At 42.9% G+C, this 14,676-nt stretch overlaps 1 long non-coding RNA gene across 1 annotated transcript in view; it reads left to right on the top strand.

Moving 5' to 3' along the window:
* LOC119940588 overlaps positions 1 to 14,676 on the top strand; it is a 50,827-nt gene that overhangs the window by 15,315 nt on the left and 20,836 nt on the right. Inside the window, exon 2 of the long non-coding RNA XR_005455026.1 lies at positions 2,175 to 2,284. This is a non-coding gene — a long non-coding RNA (uncharacterized LOC119940588). The remainder of the gene's footprint in view (positions 1 to 2,174; positions 2,285 to 14,676) is intronic.

Raw genomic sequence — 14,676 nt, forward strand, 5'->3', positions numbered from 1 at the left:
AGATGAGGAGACTGAGGCACTGAGAAGTGAAGTGACTTCCCCAAGGTCACACAGCAGGCAAACAGAGCTAGGGCTAGAACTTGGGTCTCCTGACATTCATTTCTGTTTTCTTTCCATTAGGCAATGCTGCTTCCCTATGCTACCCCTTTTTCTGAACAGAACTCTCCTATGGAGGGCTGGCAGAGCAACTGAGTGACAATTCATTCAATCATATTTACTGAGCACTTACTGTGTGCGGAGCACTGTACTAAGCGCTCGGGAGACACATTCCCTGCCCACAACAAGCTTACAGTCTTGATTAGCATCTGTCAGTCCTCACCACTTGGAAGAGTATCATTCAGATTTACTGAGATTTTTAAGGAAGAATCAAGTGGCAAGAGTTTATTTCCATATCTGAAAATACTTTTTCCAAATTCCCAGGGGTCAGTTTTGTTTGACGATACTAAGACTTTTTTTCATTTTCCGGTTTTCCCTCATGCCGAATTAAAAATAGGACATGAAGTGGAATGCCGTGCATTCTGAAATTCCCAAAAAAGGAAAACGAAAGTGGTAGCTGCTCATGTCTACTTAATTTGCCACGATGCTTCACCAGTATAAATTCAGAAGTTTATATTTGGCCTTTTCTCTCCAAAGGTCAGATAGGCTGCCCTAATCCAGCAGCAAGATTCTGAACTGTTGAGCGTTTTCCTGGTTGAACATTTTCCATTATTTTTCATATAATTATATCTTTGTAAGTAATGCCTGATTTGTTCTAGGGCAAGAAATTCTCAACACGTTATACAAGTGGCACTGTCATCTTATGTGGCTATGTATCCAGTCAGAGTTTACTGAGAGAAAATTCCTTTGCTTATGGCAAATTCCCTTGATAATTTTTTTTAAGGGAGGGGTCAGTCTGTTCTGGAAACAGAGTTTTTTCTATTAACTTGGGGCCCTGGTATATCAGATAATGGAGACTGTGAGTGATGAAGTTGAATTTGCATTGTTTCCAGTTGACTTCTGTTTGTTAGGCTGCTCTTAAGTGGTCTCACCAGGCCGTAACAATCAGCAGTTCCCTTTAATTTTTGCTTCAAGCTTTCCTGATTTTTATTCATCAGAGAGTTTTCACTAAGGACAAGTGCTGTTGGGAAGCAAATTTCCAGCCTACAGTGTGATGCATATTTATGTATCATTGGAAATTGCACCCTGTTCATCATCCCAGAAAGACTCCCATTTGCTATTCCTCATTTCTTCATTTGTTCATTCAATCATATTTATTGAGCACTTATTATGTGCAGAGCACCGTACTAAGCGCTTGGGAGAATACAAGAATAAGCAGAAACATTTGTGTTAACAGCTGCAAAGTGCTTTGATATCCTTATGTCTGGATGGTAAACTCTGTTTTATGCATATGCACAATTATCATGAAAAATTATATAATGAATTAATTTTATAATGACAATTTTAATAAAACCAGGTACAGTGTCACCTAATCATAGTTAAATTATTGATATCTATGATTGTGTATAAACAACATTTATGCCCCCCCCCAAGTTACTTAAAAAATAGACAATAAGTACCATTCTTTGGTCTCCACCTTTGCCCTCTAAATAGAAGAGTTATTTCTTGAAGTCGTGGGAATCTGAACAATAGCTTCCGCCTCCACTTTACTTCCCCATCTTGGCTTGTCAAAACAATCCGTAGTCATAAATACCATCTTAGCACCTCAAATTGCCAGTCCCCAAATGACACGCAACAGGCAGAACATTGGTTAACAGACCTAGTAAATGAGTAAGGGGAAAAGGAGGGGAAAAAAAAAACCTTTCAAAACCCACCATGAGGTTGCCTGGAAATGATTTTTAAGCTTCACCATATCTGGAGTTCTAGTGACTATGAAAAGCAGAGGGGAAACGACACTTCCAAGTAGGAACACATTGACATCTACTCTGAAGGAAAACTTCCTATCATGCGGTGCGTTGCCAATGAGTCTCAGGTGGTATGGGAGTGCTAGTAGAGCAATGATGCAGTCAAAGCTAGATGCTCCCAGGTGGAGGTTTTCTGGGCTTTTTCAACCTGACACAGAAACTGGGAGATCTTGGCACAGAAATGAGCAGCATTTGTGGGAGATTTCTGGGCATTTTACCATTAAATGAATGATCATGCAAATTAGATGTGACTTAGCATCTGTTGTTTTTTAGTTAAGAGGATGTATTCCTTTGGAAATGAGACCATGGTGCTGCCTACATCTCTCTGTCCCAGCCATTCTTGGAGTTGCAGATACCTGGTTTTGAACCAAGAATCCTGTATGGTAAGTATGTCATCTCCTTAATTTCCTTGAATTACTCATTTTGTCACAGGCAGCATGTATAAAGAGCCAAATTACAAAGAATAGGGTTTAGCAACACCCCTCCAATCTATCAGAATAACTTATACTTTAAATATTTCATATTGATCAAATATACCTTCCTGTTGGACAATTCAAACCCACTTACTATTGCTAAGGCATTGTGGCTTGATATTCCAAGATTTATTTGGATTCTAGTACCTGTAATCTAGTGTTTTTACTGAGTTGTACAAGCACAGTTCTTGAAACTACCTTGTCTGTTTTAGTTGACTCTGCTTATGTTACTACGGGGGGGGGGGGGGGGGCGGGGTATTTTATACTGGGGCCCTTATGTATTTGTATTGAGTTCTTAATGTGTAATATTCTTCAGTTGTATAGTTATATGGGCAAACTGAACTGTGGCGAGAACAGTGAATGTGGGCACCCAACTATTGCAGGTGAGATTTTTGTTTTGGTGGGGAGCATCTGTGATTTTTCCAAGTGTACACAGACTGTTGTCTTCCTTTAAGAGTCTTGATACTTTTCCCGATTTAATTAAGAGGGTTTAGTGTTCTCTCCTAAGTGCCCAGTTAGTGCTGCAGTAGAATGGATTTGAGACTAAGACCTAAGGAGAACTTTCTTTTGGAAGGGATTTTTAGAACAAGAACAGGTTGCTAATGTGGCCTAGGAAATAACTTTTCCCAGGCATTTTTAGAAACGGAATACTTCCCTATCCAACCAAAATGGTTTCATGTGTAGCCTAGTCTGGAGGTGGAGAATGCATGGAGAAGGTGAGTCTAGGATCCTACTCAGTCTAGAGATTAGAATAATAATGGTATTTATTGAACACCTGTTGAGGGCAATGCACTGTACTAAATGTTTGGGAAAGTACAATAGAAGCACAAGAAACAATCTTGTTACTGGGAATTTACTCTCTAATGAGCAGGATGAGGTTCTTTCCTTAGGTCTAGTCCTAAAATATCTCAGCTATATCAGGCTCTCAATAATCTTCCATCCTTTCCCCTCTTGGGATTGTGGATGGGGGCCACATACCTACTGTTTGGAGATTCTTGAAGCAAAGGTGTTTCATTAATTCCTAGTTCTACACACTTACATTGATCCTGTTTCCCCACACTATTTCCTTCTACATTCATCCTGTGAATTCTCTCTAAATTAACAAAATGGTGACATGGCCACCCCAGAAACCAGTTGATGATTGTATCAGTTAAATAGTGGATGGAATGGGACTGGGTGGGAAGGAGAAAGACTGCCGATGATTGAAAAGGAGAGTCATTTTCAGAAAGGCAGTTCTGCCTTTCTGGTAATCAATCAATAATTTTTTTTGATAACTTACTCTAGGTAGAACACTGAATTAAGCTGTTGAGAGAGTATAGTAGAGTTAGTAGAAATTTTCCCTGCCTTCAAGAATCTTATAATCTAGTAGGGGGAGACAGACATTAAAATAAATAATGGATAGGGGGAAGCAACCAAGTAAAAAGGTACGTACTTAAGTGCTGTGGGGGTGGGTAAGTGCTTAGGGGTTAAGGACTCAAGTGCAAATGAAGTGAAATGAGGAGGGAAATAATAGAAATAATAATTGTGGGATTTTTTAAAAAATGCTTACTATGTGTCAAGCATTATTCATTCAATCATATTTATTGAGCACTTACTGTGTGCAGAGCACTGTACTAAGTGCTTGGAAAGACATGCTTGTGTAGATACAAGGTCAGATACCATCTCTGCCCTACACAGGGCTCACAGTCCAAGGGAGGGGGAGAAGAGAAAATCCCCATTTTACAGATGAGGTAACTGAGGCACAGAGAAGTTAAATGACTTGCCCAATGTCACACAGCAGGCAAATGGGAGAGGCAGGATTAGAAACCAGGTCCCCTGAATCCCATGCCCATAAGTAGTTAATGATAATAATAATAATAATGATGGCATTTATTAAGCTCTTACTATGTGCAAAGCACTGTTCTAAGCACTGCGGAGGTTACAAGGTGATCAGGTTGTCCTGTAGGGGGCTAACAATCTTAATCCCCATTTTACAGATGAGGGACCTGAGGCACAGAGAAGTTGAGTAACTTGCCCAAAGTCACACAGCTGACAATTGGAAGAGCTGGGATTTGAACCCATGACCTGAGCTTAGCCAAGAAAGGCTTCCTGGAGGAGATACAATTTTAGTAGGGCTTTGAAGATGGGGAAATTGAAAGCTTTTGTCCCCAACTCTATCTGTGGCTTCTTCTTCATTAGAAATCAGAGCTGCTTCCCAGTTGGCAGCAGGTTTGCAAAGGGACTTGAGGACTTGTCCTCAGGGTCCCAAACAGACTGGCGCCCAGCTTTCCTCTTATCACAGCTCTGTTGGCACACGGCATAAGCTTTCCGCCGAGGGAATGGAAGCAAGCAATTCAAGCTGGCTGGGCCTGGTGAGTGAGATGTCAAGGACGTGCTACAGAAATATTTCCCCTCTTTCCAGAAGCTCAAGCCTCGGCAGGAGGCAAGGGATTGGACAAACAGAGTGTTACTGCAAGAGCTGACATTTGACATTTGAAGGGCATGTTGGAAGATGGGATGGGGATGTGTGTGTGTGTTGGAGGGGGCAATAGAAAATCATTCGGACACAAACTTAATTCTCTTAGGAGAGTCAGCAACAGTGTGAGTATCTCTATTCTGTTCTCCCAACCCTGAGCCTTACTTTGCACAACTCGGACAAACTAATACAAGACAGAACAGGTGATGCACTTCATCATTTCTTCTCTGTGACATTTGAAGATTAAGAAATGATGGCAAAACGCATCTCTGTGGGGAGAAGTTTCCTAGAATCAAACTATTACTCAAGGGGCAGTAGTGGTCCGGCATTAGTTACTGAATGACCCCATCCCATTTCTCCTGGTGCTGACCACACACAAACCTCTTTGCTAGAAGTTTCTGGGAGAGAATGTAGAATGTCTGTGCTAGTCAGTCAATGTCAGAACTGGTTCAGTGACAGGCCAGATAAAGAGGTAAAGAGAAGGGAAATCAACAAATGGTCATCTCTGGGGAAGCAGTCCTATTTTACATGGAAACTGCAAAAGAATAGACTACCAAGTCAACATAGGAAGACCCCATATAGAATGTAAATCACGTGTAAATTTCACACGGAGGTTGTGGCCTGGTGGTGAGGAACATAATAATAATAATTATGGTATTTGTTACCATAATAGTGCTTACTATGTGTGAAGCACTGTACTAAGCGCTGGGGTAGATACAAGACAATCTGGTTGTTCCATGTGGGGCTCACAGTCTCAATCCCCATTTTTACAGATGAGGTAATTGAGGCACTGAGAAGTTAAGTGGCTTGCCCAAGGTCACACAGCGGACAAGTAGCGGAGCCGGGATTAGAACCCGTGACCTCTGACTCCCAAGCCCATGCTCTTGCCACTAAGCCACGTCTCTGAGAGGGATGTGTGGGGAAATTCCCGTGGAGACTCCTTTCTGCAGTCGACTCTCAAGCCCATTAACTGGATCTTTCCCTGGAGTGAATGGTGTTTCTGAGGGAATGTACTTGGCAGGTATTTCTGCTCCCTCACCCTAGGAAAGCCATCTGTCAGGAAGATAACTGGCAGGGAGCTCCTCAGCCAGCCTTCACTTACAGAATGGTTTGCGAAATGACTGAAGGAGAGGACAATAGAACAGAGAGAGACACACATATGGTTATGGCATCCTAGTTGCTTTCTCCGTTTCCCTGGGGTTAGACACTTCCTCTCCCTCTCCACTTTGCAGGGAAAAGGTGCTCTTCAGAGGAATCTGGTTGAGAGCACAAAATGGATGGAAAGCCAGGCTTTCCTGATGTTAGATTGTTAGATTAGAGGTTCCTTCAGCACATCAGGGCTCTGGCAACTACTAGATAATTTGAGGGTGCCTTGAAAAGGGCCTGTCAATCAATCATCAGCCTTTACACAGTCTCACGGATAAAATCTCTCCATTAGTAAAGTCATCTTGGAACCTCTTCATCTACGTGAGAAGCCCAAGACCAAGGGCATAGGATGATCATCTGAAAAATACAAAAGAAAGGAAACCTATGTTTTCAGAGACATAAATTCATTCAATCATTATATCGAGTGCTTACTGGGTGCAGAGCACTATAATATTCTGTGATAAACGTGATTGAGGGGAGCAGAGCTAGGTAGGGGCGATCTAGAAGTCTTTATAGAAGAGGTGATTTTTAAATCGGAGGGGTGGGCTTGGGGTTCAAATTCTGTTCTATCAGCAGATTCCTGACTATATAACGAATTTATCCTCTGACCGGGGCCATTTCTAAACATAGTTGCTATTTACTTGAGTGAGTTGGGGTTTCCTTAAGGTTAATTTTCCCCAGACACATTTTTAGGGAATCTGTACTCTGTCTCCAAGGAACCAAAAAATAAAACAAGGCCAAAACCAAGTTTAAAAATAGAACCCAGAATACAAATATGTTGCGTTGGTCTAACAACTAGGATCAGCAGCCAGTTACTGAATGTCTCTTATTCCTAAGTGACTCACAACCTCCCATAACACTTACAAACATATCTTACATACCCTATCAGTAATTCACTAATTCATGTATATATCCCCTTTTCTGTCCTTCTCTGCTCTAATTTATTTTAGTAGCTTCCTGCCTTGCCAGCAGTATGGCCTAATGGAAAGAGCGAGGGTCTGGAGACCGAGGTTCTGATCCCGGCTCTGCCACTTGCCTGCTGTGTGACCTTGGGCAAGTCATTTACCTTCTCTGTGCCACAGGCTCCTCATCATCCAACAGATTCAGTTCCTGTTCTCCCTCCTGCTTATACTATGAACCCCATGTGGGAAAGGGACTCTGTCTGATCTGATTATCCTGTATCTAAACTAGGACTCTGTACATTGTGCTAGGACTTAGTATAGTGTTTGGCACATAGTAAGGACTTAACAAATACAGGTATTACTAATATTGATAATAAGAGCCAGTGAAAGAGACTGAGCTTGGCCAGAAAGGTAGGAGGAGAGCCAGGAGAAGACTTTTTCAGAAAAACCAAGATTAGATGGTGTTTGTAGAAGGGGGTACTCCGCAGTATTTAAGGCAGCCTAGAGATTGAGGAGGGTTAGGATGGAATAGAGTTCTTTGGTTTGTCAAGAAGGTGGTCACTGGTGACCTTGGAGAGCGCGGTCTCAGGAAGTAAAGAGGGTGAAAACCAGATAATAGAGGGTCAATGACACATGTTTAAATCTGTACTAATATTGAAAATTTCCCTGGGACATCTAAATGGTTTGGCCAAAGGGACATTTACCCCAGGTCCAACACCCTCATCAAAGGGGTAAGCACTGCAGTGATGCTGACAGAATCTCCTTCTCTGGAAATTTCCTTTGCCATGGCCGATATACCTCACTAATAAAGGTGCAGTAATAAGGGTGATTGGGAAACAATCAATCCATAATATTTGAGTGCTTACTATGTGCAGAGCATTGTACTAAGCAGGGATCTCTGGGTTTCCCAACCAGCAGATGTAAGGTGGTCCAGATTATTTGTAGACTAAGCCTACAGTACTGGGCTCACGCCTAAAATCTCTCCTCCTCTGGGAAGCCTTCCCTGATTACTTCTCAACACCACACCACCAAGCACTTAGCCTGCCATTGCTTTCCAGACTGCCAGTTCGTATCCATATTTTCCCAAAGCCTCTGCTAAGGAGCACTAAGTGTTTTCCCAATAGTCCACAGGTGGAGACTGCCTCACTGTATCTTCAAAACATTTGTTCTGCCCTCCCTGTTTGTGTAGTCCCCATTTTAGCTCACATAAAGCAGTTGCTTGTATGCGGCATTCTCCATTCACCTCACAAGTTAGTGCAACTAAAGACAACTGGTTTCATTCTCATTAATGCTACCAGATGGTACCGGGCATTGGATTGACCCCAGTTCTTGAATCAACTCCTTCACACATTCCTGATGTCTTAGTATACATCCGAGCACTCCTGAACTTTTCCAAAATCTTTAATGGTCTGAACAATTCTGAGAATGAAAATCATTTTCCAACAGAAACAGTAGGTGCCTACCCTCTTAAATGATAGTGTTTCGCAGCTCACTTTACTTGACACTTGGTATTCTCAGAAGCAAATGCACTGTGAGAAGGTTAAAGAAAGGGCCTCTTTATTCCCTGGGGCATATTATTTCCCTTAAATAGTAGCCCTTGCCGTCTCTATACCAGCTGCTCTTCCGATTTGGTAACCAGAGCCAACCACTACCGATCCATTACTACTTTGTTATTGCTTACCTACATCACCGTCGGTATTTCTTGATCGGGTTTGTTCCTTGAAAAAGGAGATGAATGGTTTCTATGATGCCCAGAATAATGCCTCCAGTCTTCCTTTCACCTTTTTCTTATATAAATTAAAGGGATGGGGTGAAGTTGGAGCTGAGACGAAGACCTGGCCTGTAAAAATATGAACAGATTTGAAGAGATCAGTGTCTTAGAAAGAATATTGATTTTCTTCATTAAACCAAAATGAAAATGTAAGCTTTTAAATTTGATATGCATACTACTACTAATTGTGGTACTTGTTAAGCACTTATTTTGTGCCAAGCACTATATTAAGCTCCTGGGGTAAATACAAAGTTAATCAGGGCTGACACAGTCCCTGCCCCACATGGGACTCACCTTTAAGCATACCAGTCATTGTCAGCAATATTCATTATGTGTTCACAGTATTCAGGGTTCCTTATATGCCCTATAGGGGTTTCAAAGGACTAAGAATGATATATCAGGTAGATACAAGGTGATCAGGTTGGATACAGACACTGTCCCATTGTCTCACAGTTTTAATCCTCATCCCCATTGTACAGATGAGGTAACTGAGGCACAGAGAAGTGAAGTGATTTGCCCAAGGTCACACAGCAGACAAATGGAGGAGCCAGAATTAAAACCCCTGACCTTCTGACTCTCAGGCCCGTGCTGTATCCACTATACCATGCTGCTTCTTGGGAAAATTTTCTCAGGAAACTATGCCTCCATCCTTGCCCTCAAGGAGATTGAAATTGAATGGGGAAACAGATGGCAATTATGAATATTCAAGCTAAAATTCAGTGGAAAACAAGGGAAAACACAAATCATGGAATCAAATAGTTTGTGCAGTGCCAACTATATTGAGTTTGGGGGCATCTGTGGACTGAGTAGGATGGGTGTACAGAAGAAGCATTTGCACACCTGTTTGAATAATAGTAATTGTGACATCTAAGTGCCTACTATGTGTCAAGTATTGTGCTGGAGTAGATAAAAGCAGATTGGATACAGTCCCTATCCCAGGTGGGATTCATCAATACTCAGCTGATGATGTTGTTCCTCTAGATATTCACTCCATCTCTTTCCTCTTTCTTCTCCTTTCCATCCGCCTTCTCAGATACAGGGCTCCTGGCTCTACACGCTCTCTCACTGATATCTCTAAACAAATTGTATATTTGGTTATTTACTCACCTTTTTAATTCTGATCCTTGTATCCTTTTACCTCTTTCCACTCCCTCTATTTATAAATAATACGTCTATCTGCCTCCCCCATTAAATAAACCTCCTGAGGGTAGGGATGGTGTTTTTTGTTTCTGATATACTCCCCCAAGTATTTAGTTCAGGGCTCTGCCCCCGGTAGGCACTCAATAGATACCACTGTCTAACTGTTATAGATCTTCAGAGCAGAGAGCAAGCAACAGGGCTATGGTTTCCCTGGAACAATTGGGATTGTTGGCACATGGGAAGGAGCGTGAAGTTCCTTCCTTGCCCTGGGAAGACAAACTCAGCTATAGCAGCTGGAGTTTCTGTCATTTCCTGTTCTTGCTTCTTCTGCTCTGCTTGATCTTGGATACATGAATTCTTGCCTCCACAAGCAGCTGTGCAAGAAGCACAGGACCAGAAAGAAACCGAACTGCTACCACTGCTGCTGCAGCCACCACCGTCCAGACCACTTTTTTTTAATGTTATTTGTTAAGCGCCTACTATATGCCTAGCACTCTGCTAACTAAGCACTGGGGTAGATAACAAGCTAATCAGGTTGGACACAGTCCCTGGCCCACATAGAGCTTGCCATATTAATCCTCATTTTACAGATGAGGTAACAGAGGCACAGAGAAGTAAAGTGACTTGCCCAAGGTCACTCAGCAGACAAGTGGCAGAGCCAGGATTAGAACCCAGGTCCTTCTGACTCGTAGGCCCATGCTCTATCCACTAGGCCATGCTGCTTCTCTAGCTAGCTTTCAGCTATAGTGACTGTCATGGTTGAGCTAGTGGCGGCAGAAGCGGCAGTGATTTATTTTCTTCTTAGCTCCTTCAGCTTCTCTCTGATCAAAGATGTTTCTTTAGGCCAATCTGCCCCTGTCTTTGGAACCTGGAAAAAAGTTCAGCAATTCCACAGAATGGCCTGGTGGAAAGAGAATGGAGCTGGGATCCAGGAAGCCTGGGTTTGAATCTGTGTTATCTTGGGCAAGTCATTTAACCTCTCTGGGCCTCAGTTTCCTCATCTGTAAAATGGGGAGTAAGGTGAGGAACAGGGACTGTATCCAATCACATAATCTATCTACACTTGTCAATCAATCATATTTATTGAGTGCTTACCATGTGCAGAGCACTGTACTAGGCACTTGGTAGAGAACAATATCAGAGAATTAACAGATGTGTTCCCTGCCCACCACGAACTTACAGTCTAGAGGGAGAAACAGACATTAAGTATGAGGGTAACTGTGGGTGACAATGTAATGTACACTTTACATATAGTAAGCTATGTAGAGGTTCAAAGGGGCTTCTTCCTGACATCAATACATTGCATAGCATGATGTGATGATGTTGTATTATTATTGTAGGGGCCTGAATTTAGAGCAGCAGGGTTTATGCTGAACACTGTAATCGTCAGAGGAGACCCTCGAGGGTGACTTCAGTTATTCCAGCTGTATATGAAACCTTCTTCCTCTCTCCCCGAACTTCACTTCCATCACCCCCACCTGTTGACTCTTTTATTTTCTGGGTCAGAGACCCAGAAAATACTGCAATTACCGTTTATCTCTCATGCAGTTTGGGGAAGTAATGGAGGAAGAGGAGGACGGAGTGATAGACTGAGTAAGCCTTCAGGGCTCCAGTTGGTATTATGCCGGACCAGGGAATTATTAGATGGGTTTAACGTCAGACTCAGCTGTTAATCCTTTCAATGTCACAGAAACTGAATGGATCGCTTTTCTGTTAAAGGAAGTTCAGAAATCTTAGCCTCTGATCTTGCGCTTTGGTTACTTTCCTTATTAGGAATTCTGATTTGTGCAGCATTCATCCAGTAAACACAGCCGTCCTCAGAGTCCCATGGCAATGCCAACAGCAGTCCCTAAGGAGCTTTTGCAGCAGGGTTATCCCAGTTTGGCAGAATGAATCATCATTCCCTAAGCGATGTAACGATCAGTTCTTAGACGCCCATGCTGGGGATAGGTGAAAATGCTTCTAGCAGCCCTAGCTGCAAGGCCTAGTGAATTGGGCACAGGCCTGAGATTCAGAAGGTCGTGGGTTCTAATCCTGACTCCGCCATTTGTCTGCTGTATGACCTAGGGTAAGTCACTTAACTTCTCTGTGCCTCAGTTCCCTCATCTTTAAAATGGGGATTGAGCATGTGAGCCCTATGTGGGACAGGGACGGTGTCCAACCCTATTATCTTATATCTATCCCAGCGCTTACAACAGTGCCTGGCATGTAATAAGCACTTAACAAATACCGTTATTATTATTATTATTATTATTATCTACAAATGGCATTCACACTTTTCATCAGTTATTCCAAGATGAGTTAGCAGAAGGATCCACATTCAGCTCTCAGACCACTGTTCTCCATTTCCAAAACTCAACTAAAACCACATCTCATAATCTCTTTTATTGAGTGCTCACTGTGTGCAAGAGCACTGTACTAACTGCTTGGGAGAGCAGCGGAGTTGGTAGACATGCCCACTGCCCACAGCGAGATTACAGGCTAGAGGGGGAGACAGATATTAATAGGCCGGTGACCTACTCTGGCCTAGCAGGGGTTGGCCCAGCCTAGTCAGCCAGTTAATTGTATTTATTGAGCACTTACTGTGTGCAGAGCCCTGTACAAAACACTCGGGAGAGTACAATATAACAGACACATTCCCTGCCCATGGCGAACTTACAGTCTAGAGGGTAAGCCAGTTGCACAGTAAGCATGGGCTGAATCAGAAGAGGCCCAAAATGACTTCCAGGACAACACTGTGATAAAAAATAATTTGGCTAACAGCTTATGCACAAAGCACTGTACTAAGCACTAGGGTAGATACAAGTTAATCAGGTCAGGCACAGTCCCTGTCCCACCTGGGGCTCACTCCTAGTCTGAGGGAGGGAGAACAGGTGTTGACTCCCCATTTTACAGAGGAGGTAACTGAGGCACAGAGAAGTTGTGACTTGCCCACAGGTCACACAGCAGGCAAGTGGCAGAGCCAGGATTAGAACCCACGTCTTACGACTGCCAGGGCCGTGCTCATTCCACTAGTCATTGGTTATCATGCCTACAGAATGCTACAAACATTGCGGCTCTGAAAAAACTAAAAGGAACATGAAAGAACTGTACCTGCTGCTTAATGGCCATTGCTATTTCAGACTCATTTTCAACTCAACACTAAGGGGAATTAATAAGTAGTATTTTCTTGTCACAATTCGCCCAGTTTGCCTTAGAAAGAGCAGATCGGAGTAGAAAGGAAAATCTGCTGGTCTGTAGCATGTGCTTCTATTACTGGTTTGGAAGTTTACCCCAGTGAGTAGCTGAGGTCCAGGGCTGCTGATTAACTACCATCCTCAATACCCATTACCTATAGAACAGTGTGTTTGCATATATACAGCTCAGCATAAATGGTATGTAGGTCTTGGGGATTATTTATGTCCTCCAGTTTGAATATGACACTACGGAAGATATGATTCTCACTTTTATATCCAAGTGGAAAGAGCACGGGGCTGAGAGTCAGAGAATCCGAGTTCTAATTCTGGCTCTGCCACTTGTCTGCTGTATAATCGTGGGCAAGTCACTTAACTTATCTGTGTCCCAATTACCTCATCTGTAAATTGGGAATTCATTGCCTGTTCTCCCTCTTACTAAGACTGTGAGCGTCATGTGGCAGAGGGACTATGTCCAATATGATTGTCTTGTATCTACCCTAGCACTTAGTACAGTGCCTGCCACATAGTAAGTGCTTAACAAGTACCATTACAAAAAAGTGTGGCTGATGAGACCAGTACATGACTGACAGTGCTTTTCATCTTGTTGGCATAAAAAGATTGGTCTTTGATGTATTACTCCATGTTGTTTGTGTTTCTGTTTCCCCCTCTTGGAGGTCACAATTTCCTTGAAGACCCTGAATCAATTAATCAGTGGTATTTATTGAGTGCTTACTATGTGCAGAGCACTGTACTAAGTGCTTGGGAGAGTACAATACAAGAGGGTTAGCAGACACATTTCTGCCCACAGTGTCTGAACCTAATGTACCTCCCTTCTCTATTCTGTTGGTGTTACTGGAGAAAAGAGCAAGTAAGGCTCCAATTCTGATGAAGGCAGCCATATTATCAAGAAATAATCTCAGAATCTTGATGGATTTTTCAGTGCAATCACCCGTCTTTGGTAGTTGTTAGAGCTGAGGTCTAGTGATAGTGTCAAATGCTTTTCTAGGGTCTGTCTTCCCCTCTAGACTGTAAGCTCATGTGGGCAGGGAACATGTCTACCAGCTAGTGCATTGTACTCTCCTAAGTGCTTAGTACAGTGCTCTGCACATGGTAAGTGCTTGATAAATACCATTGAAAGGGTCTGCAGGCATCCTAGAGAGGTTTTGATGTTGTCCCCTCCCTTCTTCTGTATCTGATCTGCAACTAAAATCATGTCATTTGGGCTGAATGTACAACCATGGTTACAGCAGGAATCTTTAACTGGAAAATTCAGCAGGGATTAGGCTTCTTCCTGTTGGAGACGTGACCCGCTCCAAGTCCTTTTGAGCAGGTCTTCCCTTCCAGCCTGTTCCTAATCATTCTCCGAGAGGAAGTGCTTTCTTTGTTCCATTTCTCTTCTTTCACTCTGCCCAGCGGCCTCCCCTTGACTGTCTCATCTTCTTCTGACAGGCCCAGAGAGGCGCCTCTCCTGAACCATGTAAATGAGCATTTTTTCCAGGTCTGCTACAGTCTGGCCAGTTTCCCCTGGGGTTACTTCTGTTTGAAAAAAGATGTTCTATTAAGCTTCTTCAGTTATCAAAGTCAGGTTAGGAGGGGGTTCAGGTCAGGGGTACTGATTGTACCGCTTACCCGCATCCTCCCCTCCAGCCCGTTCCCGGATTCCAATTCCTGTAAGGTCGGACATGAGACGGTGGGTCGGTGGAAGGCAGGAA

Source organism: Tachyglossus aculeatus, chromosome 19, assembly GCF_015852505.1.
Source record: "Tachyglossus aculeatus isolate mTacAcu1 chromosome 19, mTacAcu1.pri, whole genome shotgun sequence".
In the NCBI taxonomy this organism is placed as follows: Eukaryota; Metazoa; Chordata; class Mammalia; order Monotremata; family Tachyglossidae; genus Tachyglossus; species Tachyglossus aculeatus.